This window comes from Anser anser (assembly GCF_964211835.1).
Source record: "Anser anser genome assembly, chromosome: Z".
NCBI classification, from domain to species: Eukaryota; Metazoa; Chordata; class Aves; order Anseriformes; family Anatidae; genus Anser; species Anser anser.
In genome coordinates, this window is record NC_139723.1 from 36,643,300 (window position 1) to 36,657,205 (window position 13,906).

General features: G+C 46.9%; 1 protein-coding gene across 4 annotated transcripts in view; it reads left to right on the forward strand.

Annotated features, from left to right (window-relative positions):
- Positions 1–9,594: 9,594 nt before the first annotated feature.
- Positions 9,595–13,906, forward strand: part of PRRC1 (proline rich coiled-coil 1) — a 30,393-nt gene continuing 26,081 nt past the window's right edge. The window contains exon 1 of one of the 4 annotated variants that reach the window (XM_083819182.1): positions 9,595–9,726. The gene's annotated coding sequence lies outside the window, so the exon portion shown is untranslated. The other 3 variants (XM_083819181.1, XM_083819184.1, XM_083819183.1) reach the window with 3 other exon arrangements.

Consider the following 13,906-nt stretch of genomic DNA (forward strand, 5'->3'; position numbering starts at 1 on the left):
TCTTGGAAGACAAACACTGCCACTTCCAATGTCCCTCCCTTCCTCCTTCTTTACCACAGCTTTTACTACTAAGCATGGCACCATGCGGTATGGGATATCCCTTTTTACAGTTTGGGTCAGCTGTCCTGGTTGTGTCACCTCCCAGCTCCTTGTGCACCCCCAGCCTCCTTGCTGTCAGGGCAGCATGAGAAGCTGAAAAGTCCTTGGCTCTGTGTAAGCACTGCTCTGCAACAACTAAAAACGTCAGTGTGTTAGTAGCACTATTTTAATCCACAACATCCACAATCCATAACACAGCACCATCTGAGCCTCTACAAAGAAAATTAACTCTATCCCAGCCAAAACCATGGCATCATCAATGTCCTACAGGATTTTCCTAAACCTGTTTGTATCGGCTGTGTGCATATCCAGTGAACGACTGGGACATTTAAGTCACCCTTAAGGACAAGGACTGCTTTTTCTCTCACTTTTACTCTACTTTACTTACCACCCCACTGTGAGGCAATGAGCAAACAGCTGTGAGGTGCTTAGCTGTCTTCCACACTAAAACTTTGCACAAGGCCTCTAAGCCCTGCTCTGAGCAGCATGGGTCCTTTCCTTCCACTCTTGCAGAGCCACCTTCCACTGCAGGCTCAGTGACCATTGGACCTATCACGCTGATCTTGCAAGGCATCTTTGTCCTCAGCAGAGCGCTGTGGGGCTTCTCTGCCTGCTCTTGCACAGCCTCTTTGCCCTCATTTGCACCTCCTGAGCTCTCTGGTTGCATTTTGCTCCACAGGAGAAGGAGCCAGGTCCTCTGCTCTTTCAAAGGAACTTTTCCCCTTCTCGAGCACCGTGAAGCCCGGTGGTATTAAGAGCTTACTGGCACTGAGTTAAGCAATTCTGAGTTGGGTCATTTGCTCTTGCTGGACTTCTTTCTACTTCCTCATGTCTCACCACTCCTGGCACTATGGCATTGTATGGTGCCTTTGCCATGGCACTTCACCCTCTGCTCTTGCAGGGCTCCTGAGCCCCGATTCAAGCCACATGGGACTGTCCCTGGTCTTTGAGGACTTCCTTCCCCTCACTGGAGCAACACGGGGCCTTCGGACTTCTGTCCCCTGCTTTGACAGCTATGGGCCCTGTGCCCTGCTCTGAACTCTGCAGAGACGTGCGCTCTCCTAGCGGCTCTGGGCCCTGAGGAGAGAGAGCCCAACAGTGCTGGGCCCTCTGCTTCCACAGAGCCTCTGAGCCATGCTTTGGCTGCAATGAGCTCATTTGGAAACCCTGTCTCCATTTCACACTGGCGACGCTTTCCCTCCCTGGACTTCCGCATGTGTCCCTTTGCAGGCTTGTGACCCTTGTGCTCTGGGCTGGCTCCACTCGGGTCAGGAAAACCTCCATGCTCAGGGGTGACACCACCTTGCTAGAAAACCCACTCCTAAGCCTGACAGGACTTCTTGAGTGTCCTTTGGAACCCTGGGAGGACTTCTCTGTTTTTCCCTATCACCAGCCTGGACTTCTCCAGGCCCAGATCTGCCTCCGCTCCTCCTGCCAGCTACTGCTGGGAAGATCTCGTCCCCGTTGCAGTCATCCCATTCCCACAGGCTCCACGTTGTGCCCCTAAGCGTACTCTGCTCCATGCTGAACCAGTCCCGGTCCCACACCCTCCTCATGGGGCGAGTGCTCCAGCCCCACCGCATCAGTGCTCTCCCCTGAATTCCTCCAGCTTGTCGATGTCTCTCCCGCCCAGGACCCCAAAGAGGACACGATGCCCGGATGAGGCCTGATGGGTGTTAAGCAGAGGGGAACGCCCTGCTCCCTCCAGAGAGGGTCAAAATCAAGGAGATTCCTGAGGGCAAGGCAAGGGCTGCCATTAGCCTGCTGTGGGGAGAACCAGGGCAACGCGAGGGCTGGCCAGCTGTGCTGGAGTGTAGCAAGAGCAGTGTGAGGACTGTGTCGTGCAGCTTCAAAGGCAGGCACGAGGTTTTATGGAATGGACGCTCTTGCTTTATGGGCCTGGAGGTGTCTGCCATGGCCAGGGTGATCTGATGGTGCACTGGGAAGACACGGCCAAGGCTGCAGTGACTGGTGGATAACACCGATGCCAAGATGAAGGCAAACAATTTTGTGGGGCAGAGTGGTAAGTGACATTGTGCTAGACACAGACGCATGTGCTGGGACCAGAGCGCTGCCAGAGCGAGCGCTGCGGGGCAGGACGGCCCATTGTGATGGCTCCGAGCGACGCACTGTGAGAGCCTGGAGCGACGGATTGTGACTGCGTGGACCTCGCTGCTCATATGCGGGCGCAGAGTCCCACGCCGCTGGCTAGTGCCCGCACTCCAGCTGAGCGTTTACGCGAGGTCTGGAGTGAGGAGCAAGGTTGGCCTTGGTGCTGGTGTCGTGCTCTGGGAGTTGCTGCAGCAGCTCTCAGTGCCCTTCCCAGAGCCATCGGAGCTTCTTCCACGGCCCTGCCTCGTTCGGGCCGTCGGGAGACCCAGGAGGAGCGCTCGCAGCAGCATAGGTGAGCACGGTGGGGACACCTTCCCCTGGGCCCTGGGCAGCTGGAAGGGTTTCCTCCTTGGGGGACCTGCACAACTCTTCCAGCCGCCCCCGGTTCAGCCGATGACCATGGCCTCTTCTCTGCCTTTTGCAGCGTGACACCTGCTGCTGCAGCGCCGGTGAGAGGGAGCGGCTCGTCATCGCCAGTTCTCCCCAGCTCACCTCAGCAGGTGGAGAGCATGGCCACGGCGCTGGACACCCGCTGTCCCATCTGTCTGGACAGCTGGGTGAATCCCAGCTATGTGGTGCCATGCCTCCACCGCTTCTGTTTTGAATGCATCCAGCGGTGGGCTGAGAGCAAGCCCGAGTGCCCCCTCTGCAAGAGGAGGGTGAGCTCCATCGTGCACTCGGTGCGGGCAGACAACAGGTTCAAGGAGCTCGTCATCCCACCACCTGCGGAGGCACCAGTCACCACCCAGCAGGCAGACGGAGCTCCTGCCCACCCAGCCTCCCGACCAGAGGCTGCAGGACCACTGCCCACAGCCGCTGTGGGCGGCCTCCACCCCTTCGCCTGGGCGTCCCTGTTCCGGCTGTACCCTGCTGTGCTCCAGCCCCTGCTGCCCTGGCTGCGCCACGAGCTGGGGCAGCTCCTCGGGGATGACGGCAGGGCAGCCTCAGAAGCGCAGCGCAACGTCATCTCAGGCCTGCGCTTCTTTGGCCTGGACGAGGGGGCCCTCACCCTGCTCCTGAGGACCTCCCTGGGAAGGCAGACGGCCGGCTTCGTGCAGCGGCTCATTGCCACCGCCGTGCAGCGGTGCAGCGGGGAGGCCCAAAACATCCTGGGCCTGGGGGCCTTCCGCACTGCTGGAGGACAGGAGGGGAGCCCTGCAGCAGTCCCCAGCCACACTGCCACATCGGTGGGGACACCATCAGCTGGCCCAGAGAGCTCGGAGGGAACCAACGCAGAGGAGCTCCCTGGGACCTCAAATGCTGCCTTCCACGGGAGACCGAGCCGCCTTCCATCCGTCCCGGTTCCTGAGCCTAGAAATCAACAAGTGCCAGCGGAGGAACCAGAGGAGGCTGTGGCCGGTCCCTCCACTGCCGGCCAGGGCAGGGACCAAAGACGCAGGGGGCCCTGGCGAGCTGCAAAGAGGAGGGCCCCCACTTGCCAGGACTCTGCCCCACCCGCAAAGAGGCCACCCCGCCGGCGACACTAGGACAGTGCCCCAGGAGCTGGCCAAGCTGGGGCTGGGCCAGCAGATGGGGCACACGCCGGCAACCGGGGGGGGGGGGGCAGAGGGGGGGGAACAGGAAGGCTCACAGCAGTCTAAGGCTTTTAGACAAAGCAAATAAAGCCATGAAAACTGCAGAAAATGTCTGAGTATTTGTAACAACACACTTGGTGTCTCTGTCCCTACCCTTGTGGCAGACAGTACTCCAGGTGTGTCCGCACTAATGCAGAAAAGAGCGGTACATACTCTTCCCTCAACCAGCTGGTAATGCTGTGTTTGTCATAAAAGGAAACTGAGTTCATCAAACACAACTTTCCTGTGGCCCACCCATGTTAGTGGTGACCAGTGGCTGCATTTTCTCTCAAGTTTTTTTCAGGAACTCCCAGAAAAACCTACTCTATAATTTTAAGAGGCACTGAAGACAGACTGACAGACTTGCAATTACCAGGGTCTTCTTTCTTCCCCTTTTTGAAAACTGGGACAACATTTGTCAGCCTTCTTACGCCTGGGAGCTCCCCAGATTCCCAAGACCTTGGAAAAATAATTCAGAGGTCTCTTGATGGTATAAGCCAGCTCTTTGAGTACCCTGGGATGAATCCCATTTGGCCCCATAGACATATATGTATCCAGCTGGAGTGGCAAATCACGCTCTTTATCATTCTTGCTGTTATGGTCTTTCCACTCAGTGCTCTTGTGGTCCCAGGGCTCATCACGGATTTTAAAGTCAGAGGCGAAGAAGGCATTAAATGCCTCTGCTTCATCTGTGCCACGGATTGACAAGCTGCATCTGCATGTTTCTTTCAATGTCAGTCCCTGTTACTGAAGGATAGAGGAAAACAGTATTTATTCTCCTGATCCTTTATGTAATTATCCCAAGGCCCCAGAGTCTCTTCTGATTGCCTTTGGACTTGTCTTTGCAACTTCATCACTGCCTACATTAAAAATCAAGAATAGCTAATAATGTGAGGGCTGTATCAGGCTAGGAAGTCTTCTAGTAAAATCTTTCACCAAGCCCACAGGGAGGTTGTGTTTCTCAGAAGGGAGTCACCAATGACAACGTCTTGTTTTTTCTTAATGGAGGTGGTCATGATGTGGGGGTGGCTTGGCCATGGTGACCGTTCCAACCTGGATGGGTCATCGTCCACATTATTGTCTCTGCGTCCTTCAAGTTCCAGAGCCACACACCTCTTGTGTAAGAGTAGCTGGGAAGGCAAGGTAGGCGAGAGGGGATTCACCTGCCACCCCCAAGCAGAAACCAGCTTCCATTCCCCCTTATCTCTTAAGCCACCACTGTCTACCTGGTGGAGAGAGAATAAGGGGTCCTTTGTATCATGTGCGACAATGGTTGACATGTCTGCCCCTGGAATGGCAGAGTATTACTCCATCAGCTGATCTCCTCACAGGCTCCCTGATGCTCCTCAGCCTGCCCACCTCCTCCAGTAGCTCTGCCGTCATGCTGAGCAGTTCTACCTGGGTGCACCTCCTACAGGTGTGCTCACTGCTGTTGTTAGCTACTGAGAGACTAAATTGGGCAGACCCGTAATAATATATCTGTTACAACTTCAAAATAACATGTTGTAGAATGAAACTGTAGGATTTTAAGGATCCCGAGAACAATTATTTTTGGATTAATATAGAAGCATTTAGAAGAATTTGACTTCTACACTTAGCTGATTGTTGATGTAGTTTCTGAAAAAAAAAAGTTTCTGACCTCAAGGCACTGTTATTTTGCTGTTTTATGTATTTGTGCAAGTGAATGATCAGTATTTTTCCATCATATCCATTTTGACTGACTCTCTTGATTGTTTCAAGAGCTAGTTTCACAAGACACATTTTCAAATGTTCCTACTTTCATAAAGATTTTTTTTTTAACCTAATCTACTTTTCAAGATACCTGCTTTTAGCATGTCAGTTACTGTGGTTTAACATCAAGAACATCTCAGTAGTTGTGCCTTCCTGAACCAAAAGCATACCAATTTTTGAATAGCTTACTACCTTGAAAATTAAAGAGTCACAATTTAGACACTTCAGAGGCTAATTCCATCACTGTGAGGATTGTATCTTCACTCTTTGCATTTGAATTGATTTGATTCTGCTGTTTTCTTGCATCTTCGCCCTGACTCAATTCTATAGGACTAAGGAAGTGTTTTGCATGCTCATTTAGCCATGACTTCTACAGGAAGGACATAAAGGACATATCAAATAAAAGACAACCTATTATTTGATTTCCCATGAACGAACTTCACACCATTGTGTCAATCTCCCTTGTGACATTTTTGCAACTCCAGCAAGGGTATTTGATATTTCAATATATCTCGTTGCCTTAAACTGTTCTATATAATTTCATGTTATGATCTTAAAAAAAACACTTTTTAATAATTTATTTTTTCTTTTAATTGACTCATCAAAATAAAAACACAAAAGCCAAGGAAACTGAAGATTCCTACAATAAAGCAGTGGAAAGATACCATAAATGAAATATCTGTTTTATTTTGTCTGAGTTCTGTAACAGCTTAAACAGATTTAGATCCAAACTGAGGTGGCTCTGCCTTCCGTCTTCCTGCCTCTGCCAGCTCTAGCATTCATGTAACTCAGCAGTAAACTGGTTCAGGGATTTCATTTTCATATAGCTGAAAAGCAACTCTTTTTCTGTAAAATTCTCAACTGCATCTAGCACATGATGCAGTCACACAGCTGCTAGCTCACGTAAACAGGCTTATTGACTGCAGACAGATTTAGGTCACACTGCTGTGTTCTCAGTTATTGGCTGTTTTTTGCTTGTTGCATATTCTACGCACACACTACAGAAATGGTATACAGGGACTGAAAAACGCAGGAGTTTTCTTTTTCATTAGCATAAACATATAGAGAAATAGTTAGCATGATCGCTTTTAAAGTGACATCTCTGTCATTTGAATTTACACCCATGGAAGTGAGAGGAGCAGCAAACACTTCACAGACAGTACTTCAGGTGCTCTGCAAATTTAGGAAGAGATCATTCTGCATTTGCTTTACATTTCAGAAGTATTTTTGCAAGTCAAATGACCAGAGGCTAACCCTGCATAAAACCTCAGTTTTATTCCAGATTAAACTTTTATATATATATATATATAAAATGAAATACATTTATGATTATGTAATAGAAGCACATGGACTTGCCAAAATGCAAAACAAATTACCATTAACATAAACGGTCTAAGAACAATATATTATGTGTCCTAAATGAAGTTCTCAATCTGACCAACCTTTCCTGGTTAATCCTTCATGGCTGAACCTCCTCCCCAAGAACGTTAACTGAACCTTGGGGAACCATGCACTAATTCAGAGGGACAATTTTCAAAGTTTCTGCTAGAAATGAAAATATAGGCTGAGGCTGCTAATGAAACATTGTAGTAACATGTTCCCCTGACCAGCATCTGAAGAACCATTCATGTAAACAGTGGCAGAAAAAGAAGGAAAAAAACGGGAGTTCCCTCTACCCAGCAGGAAGGTAAACAAACTTATTATAAAAGAAAGGCCATGTTTATCAAGCTTTCACTGAGCTTAAAAATAAGCTAAGTAATGGATTTTAAAATATCCTCTGAATACTTAACTGATTATGTTTCAAGCTTCCCATAAGCTGAGGAGCAAGGAGAACCAAACAACATGACCCTGAGGAGTATGGTTATCCCAATTAAAACGGGAGGCACTCTACTGCTGCAGTGAAGGAATTAACATCAAACCCCTTATGGCTCTAGTCCTCAATTACAGTCTATCACATAAAAGACAGATGACACAATCACCAGATAAGTACTCTTCAAGATCGCTTCCTCTGCTTGCTTCCGAAATGCAGGAGAGTAACTCCGCCTGCGCCATCTATTCTGGCTCTACATTGCAAGACATGTCACAGCCTGTGTCCCTGTGATTGCCCTGCTCACAGCCCCTCTGCTCACCGGGAGGCGAGGGAAGCTCTGACACTGAGGTCTGGCAGGCCACACTGTACAGGGGATGCCGCTGGCTAGACCATCCCTTTACCTGTACACCTCGAGTCATGGTCAACACCAAGAGGTGTTGTTTCTTGAAGCACTTTACATACAGCTGCAGCTATTGATTTTTTTATTTCCACAAGATATCTGCATAACTACAAAACTCCACTGTCATCAGAACACTGAAGACTATGCTTACACAGGAGCAAATTAAAGAAAAAAATGTTATTAAAAAGAGGAGAAAAAAAAAGTTTCCCAAACTTTTTTCTATTTTATTCATTTATTTGATAGTTACCCCAGGGCTGTTTTTTTTTTTTGTTTGTTTTTTTGTTACGTACTTTATAGAGGTAATCATAACCATTTGTGTTCACTGTATCATTTAATAATGGGAATGACAAGACTTATGAAGATACATTTTAAGTTTGCAAAGCAGTTTTGAAAAAAAATGGATTAAGGAAAATCAAGAGTTATGTCTGTATTACAGAACTTGTTTCAAGAACATGCTATTAATTAAGCTGGTTGCCACAGAGTTGGTAGAGGCCAGACTGAGGTCAATATAACAAAACAATTCTGAATGGTTTCTTAAGAATGGGGAATGCAAAATCTTCATTTACACAAATCAATGCACTTGGTGATCTCAGCAATGTCACGATGAATGCTGAGCAGTTTTTGATGGGTTTATACTTAACTTTCAAATAATCACATACCATGCTGAAAAATGATCGGCATGTCTTCCATTTAGCTAAATGAGGGAGTGACTAAATGTCCTTTTATTTAGCAACAGCTAAAATACTGGAATGTTCCAGCCAAAGACAAGGGCGAATTCAACTCAAGTGGATATGGAGTATTTGGCTTTCTGAGGCACGGAAGACAGAACACAAAACGCATCTTGCACACACGATACAGTAATAAAACCACCAAAAAAAAAAAAGTGAGAAGGCAAGTTCTCAGAGCCTAGTGCAAAGTGAAAAAGCATCCTCTGAACCAATAGGAAGGGAACTGACTCTTCAATCTTATGAGGATTTTGCATATAGTACTTGTAAGAAAAACTACGTTTTTCCATCCACTTTTCCACTTGACAATCTGCTTCAGACAAAAGGGGGAATGATACAGCCAAGGAATAGATAAAATTAGTCCCCCTGACACACGTGGCTGGTTATCTTTCCATTACTGAAATAACATGGAGCAAATAATGATGGTTCTTGAAAAGTTAGTAAGTTACTCCTAAGCTTCATTTGGTTCAATTGCTCCGAATTCCTCAGTCAATTCTCTATTGCACTGGCACTTTATAGTTTTCCTTCATCATTAAAGCCACTTCTTTTTTACAAACCCTTACTATACTAGGTTGTTTTACACAAAAGATTACGTTTTCGTATTAGTCTGTTGTTTAACAGTCTGTCAGTTGATTATTCATTCTGGCATTTCTGAACTGAGCCGGGTCAGATCGACGTTAGTTTATGTCAGTTCTGTGGCTAAACACGGAAGTCCATGCTGCGGTATTGATAAAAGCGAGCAACGAAGCATTTCAAATATGTATCTTAACATCACATCGTCCACGTACTTGAATCATACAGCTGTTCACGGTTGTGTACGGCCATCTCCCAGCAAAAAGAGAGAAGCCTGTTAATCTGAACTCCAGGGTGCCCAACGGCGTGCTCAGACCGTAAGTAAGTCCACCACGCCGGTTTTTACCTGGTAGTGAGAAGGCAGGGAGGGTTATTTGCACGCATAAAGCCGGCAAAAAGCGTCATTACGAGCGTTAAGGCGAAGCAGTAAAACCAAAGTCTCCCATCTGCCGCTCGGAGCCGCCATTGAACGTGGCACAAGGGGCGGTCCCTCCCGCCGTCCCTTTAAACCCCCCCTTTAACCTCCCCCCGGCCGCCATCTTGTAGGGCATGCAGGGGCGGGCCTCCGTCCGGGCGGCGGCCGCGGGAGACGTGGCAGCTCGTGGCGCTGGGCGGGGCCAGGGCGAGCGGGCGGGTGGCAGCGCGCGTGCGCCGCGCCGCGGGGGCCGCCGGGAGTTGTAGGCGGCGGCGTCTGCGGCCCGGGTCCGTGCCCCGTTCGTACCGGCGGGGCGCGGGGCGCGGGCTCCCCCCGAGGCCGCGCGGCGGCGGCTGGGGCTGGGCGGCGGGGGCCGGGACCGCGGGGGGTGCCCGCAGCGCGGGGCTGGGGGGGCCGCGTTGGCAGCCGGCAGCCGGGAGGGAGTGGCCGGAGGGCTGGGCAGGGCTGGGCCGGGCCGGGCGGCGGGGTCGCGCCGCTGCCGTCGCTGCCACGCGCTCGCCGGTGCCGGTTGCGGCGGTAGGGCCGGGGGCGGGCGGGACGGGGCTGGGGGCTGGGAGCTGCTGAGGGCACCCCCGGGGTGGGTTCGTGCCTGGCCGGGGGCTGGGATCGCTGGTGCGGGTAGGGCTGCGTGGTTTCGGCCTGTGGTGGTGGGACCGGGCGCGGGGATCTCCCCGCTGTCTGTGCGGGGCTGGCCGCAGGAGGTGCCGCGGGGTCGCTGTAGGCAGCGGGAGCACTGATAAATGGATTTACCCGCGATTTATACGATGTATGTTTACTGTCTCATGAAAAAGGTATTTCTTTTTGGGGAAAAAAAACAAAAAAAACCACTCTGTAAGTGCAGGAGCTGTTACATCACATCATGCGGTGTAGCTGTTGCTGCAAGTTGGTGGGACATACACGCTTACCGCTTTTTGTCTCTTTTAGATGGTGTAATGTAGTCAGGTAAAACATCCTGTCCTAAACTAGTAGGATTGGTCAGCAATGATCAGAGGTCCTCGGTGTTGTACAGGCATTGTGATATTTAAAAATAAAGCCTCAGTGGTCAGAGTGCATGTGGTCTGGAACAAATCCAGAGGGGTGGCAGTGGTAGTGAGAATCTGGGAGACGGAATAATTTACAGAAGATTAGAAAGCTTTTGGAAGAGTAAAAACGAACTCAGAGTTGCTCAGAGTGGAACTTCCTTTTTGTTTTTTTTTTTTTAAGTGTTATGTATGAACTATGATATCCCTGTCTGTAAGTAGTCTCAAATTAGAGACAACCACTGCTGGCATGCCTGGCGTTTTGTTCCGCCTTGGTGATGTGATAGGTCTGAGGCACACTGGATTCTGATTGGTGATCGGTAAAGGCTTTTTTTTTCTTTTAAGTGAAACGTTGATGTGGGTGTTTTGATTGCCGTTATCTATGCTATGGACATAAAATGGCTATAGGAGGGTTCAGGTCATTCTTTTTTTTCCCCTTTGCTTGCCTCTCTTCAGAGCTTTGGGCTTCAGGACAAGTCATTTAACACCAGGTGATTAAAATGGTGATCCCTGTATGCCCTTCCTTTGGCTTCAGTGAGGCTTTGTATATCCTCAAGGACCTGTCTGCAGATTCTGAAGGAAGTCTTATCCCTGGCTCTCTCTGCCTCTCTAAAGTAGAATAAACCAGTGTGAGGAATATTTCAGATGAAACTTTAACTTCTTGTGTTGAAAGTACGTTGCCTTCAACCAGCATCAACTTCCTCTTTAATAGGCTGTCATTCATCTTTTGTCATTTTTTTTATTGCTTTCTCCTTGGTCAGTCAGTCTGTTCTGTTTCTAATATTTTATTTGAATCTTTGAGTTCTTGGGCTTTTTTCCCCCTTGGGTTTATGTCCTGTTCAATGGAAGTATGTGCCTGTGACTCAGTCAATACAACCTAGGATGTACCATTTTATTTGAAGTGGTGTTTGCTTTGGGTGTATGACTCCAAACAGTTGATTTGTTCAGATAAATAAATAAATGGCTACTGCTTATTCTGGAAAGCTGTCAACTCGTGTTTAGCCATTACTAGTGTGAGTAACCACACATAGTGTGTTTCAGACTTTAAGTAAAATAGTTATACCTATTGTGATGTACAGGTGAGAAGTTTAATAGTGTTTGAATTCAGTATTCCAGCTGTACTTTTTTTCATTTTAGGCTCTGCTTGGAGAACAGTTTTGCCCCTTCGAGCTCTTGAGTATGTTGTGTGTTTTTTTTAGCAGGAGTATCTACTGAAATACAAGAAGGGGTTAATTAAGAATGACTAAAAATAAGACCTTAGTATAAACACTAAAGTATGACTGATTTCTGGATAATGTGTTTTTATCCATGTGAAATTTGCTAATCTCCATTTGTAGGTAATCTTATCATTAACTGTCAATTTCTGTATATTAGAGTAATAACCTGAAGAATGCTTTTGAAGTATGGTTATGTCATTAAGATTATTGCTGAAATATTAAAGCAAATGTAATCACTTCATATTAAACTTAAGTCAAAAGATGATTAATTTCCCAGCTCAGCCTTTTAGTCTCTAAATCGAATGGTTTAGTTCCTGCTTTTAACATCAGCTCCGTTAAAATTTTCAGTTAGAGCTTTAGCCTGATTTTCCGTCAGCATACACAGGCCTTGCATTTGGGAATTGGGTTAATGGCTGAGATTCATCTGGTGAGAATCAGTAAAATACAGTTACCAGTCAGCTAAGGACAGGCCTTGCAGATGTGGCACACTTTCTCTCTGTAATGCAAGGATTAAGCGTCTTCCCTAATGCATCCTATTAATACTGAAAAAGATTTCTTTTAAACCAAACAAACAAACAAAAAAAAGATGGAAGCCTAGCAGAAGTAATGCTTCTCCTTATACGAGTTATTTTAAGGATGGCTGGTCACTGGGAATGTGGGGGGGGGTGTATTTTTTTTCTCTTTTCTGTATCACTTATTTTGCTTTTGTATAAGCATAAGTAAAGGTTTTCTTCCAATGAAATGTGGTGAGATTATCAAATTTGTGATAGCAGCTTCTGGTCAAAAATCAGTAGATGGCAGTACTGCTGTAATTTTCAACTAATTGTACGTACTCCAATTTGCTTGTCTCAGAGTTTCTCCTTTGTCTCTTCAGCTTAGTAATGCACAGTGTTCCAGTTTGCAGGAAGGAATATAAAAGTCTGTGTATTTAAATTAATTTTTGAAGTCATTTTTCTGTCTATTCATGTTGCATTACATGACTATATTTGCTTGAAAAATATTTGCTGACCATAAAGGAGCGATCAAGGAGAGGGGAGAAGTAAAGAACGTAGTAGGATGCACTTTAGCATTTATTTTTTGGCAAAACAGACTGGCTTGCAGATTTGCAACATGGCTGGCTTTGATGAACAGTATTTCGTAGAAAGTTAGGTGCAATAAAAACTGTCTATGTAAAAAGCAGAAAACCTCACTGTAGCTTCTATAAAGACTTATATCGTTAAGAAATGAAGCATAGTTTTCAGGGGCTACTGATTGTAAATTGGTTTTGGCTTGTAGTACAAATAATGATTTAAACATTTATTTTTATTTTTTTTAGAAATCACTAAAAGACAGGCCATTTCGAGCAGTAATTAAGGATTTGTAGGATTTACTGGGAAACAGCTGCACTGCAGCTTCTCTGAGGGAAGCTGGAAATCCTCATTGGAAACTTTGTTGAGGACATTATTTTTGAAGTTTGTGGATTCCTTGTATTTTGTTTTCTGTTCTTACACATTTCTCATATACTGCTTGCTTCCCAATTTCTCACATATAACTGTGTTCAGACAGGCCATTTAGATTCAAGTGCTAACGCATACATGCTGCAGAATTAGTTTTAATTATATGTAATGCTGGACTCTTTTGACATGATGAGCTGTTATCTTCCAATTACATCTGTTGTATTTTTCCTTTCCTTTTGCGCATTCCCTTCTCTCTTGTCTTATCTTTTATTTTTCTCTTTAACTTTTTTTTTTTAAATTATGTTAATGCGTGCAGCACATGCAAACTATGACTGGCTTATGTTGAGAATTCAGTGTTTAGAAAGCTGTTATTTGTGCAGGCTGCCAGGTCAGGACTTCACAGTGAATTTGACTGTTGTGTGACATTTCTCAATCTTGTGTTCTTCATAGTCAGAGCGTGCTCACGGTCTGTTTCCCTCTCAGAGCTGCTTGGGTGCAAAAGAGTGTCTTGGGGCAGTGGGGTATCGGGGAGTAGGAGCTCACAGAAAACGTGAAGACACGTGTAAGCTAAAAGGCAGGGGATTGGGTAGACGGAAAAAGACAAGAGTGAAAGTAATGAATTGAGAGGGGGAGGAAAATATTACAGGCTGCCCTGGCTGTGTGTTATGTGAAGGAATAAAGAAATGTCTGCCTTTCCACCCAGAGGTGGGGTGAAGTTGTCTTTTCCCCAGTTATTGGCAAAAATCCCAGTGGATTATAGTGGGCAATATATGA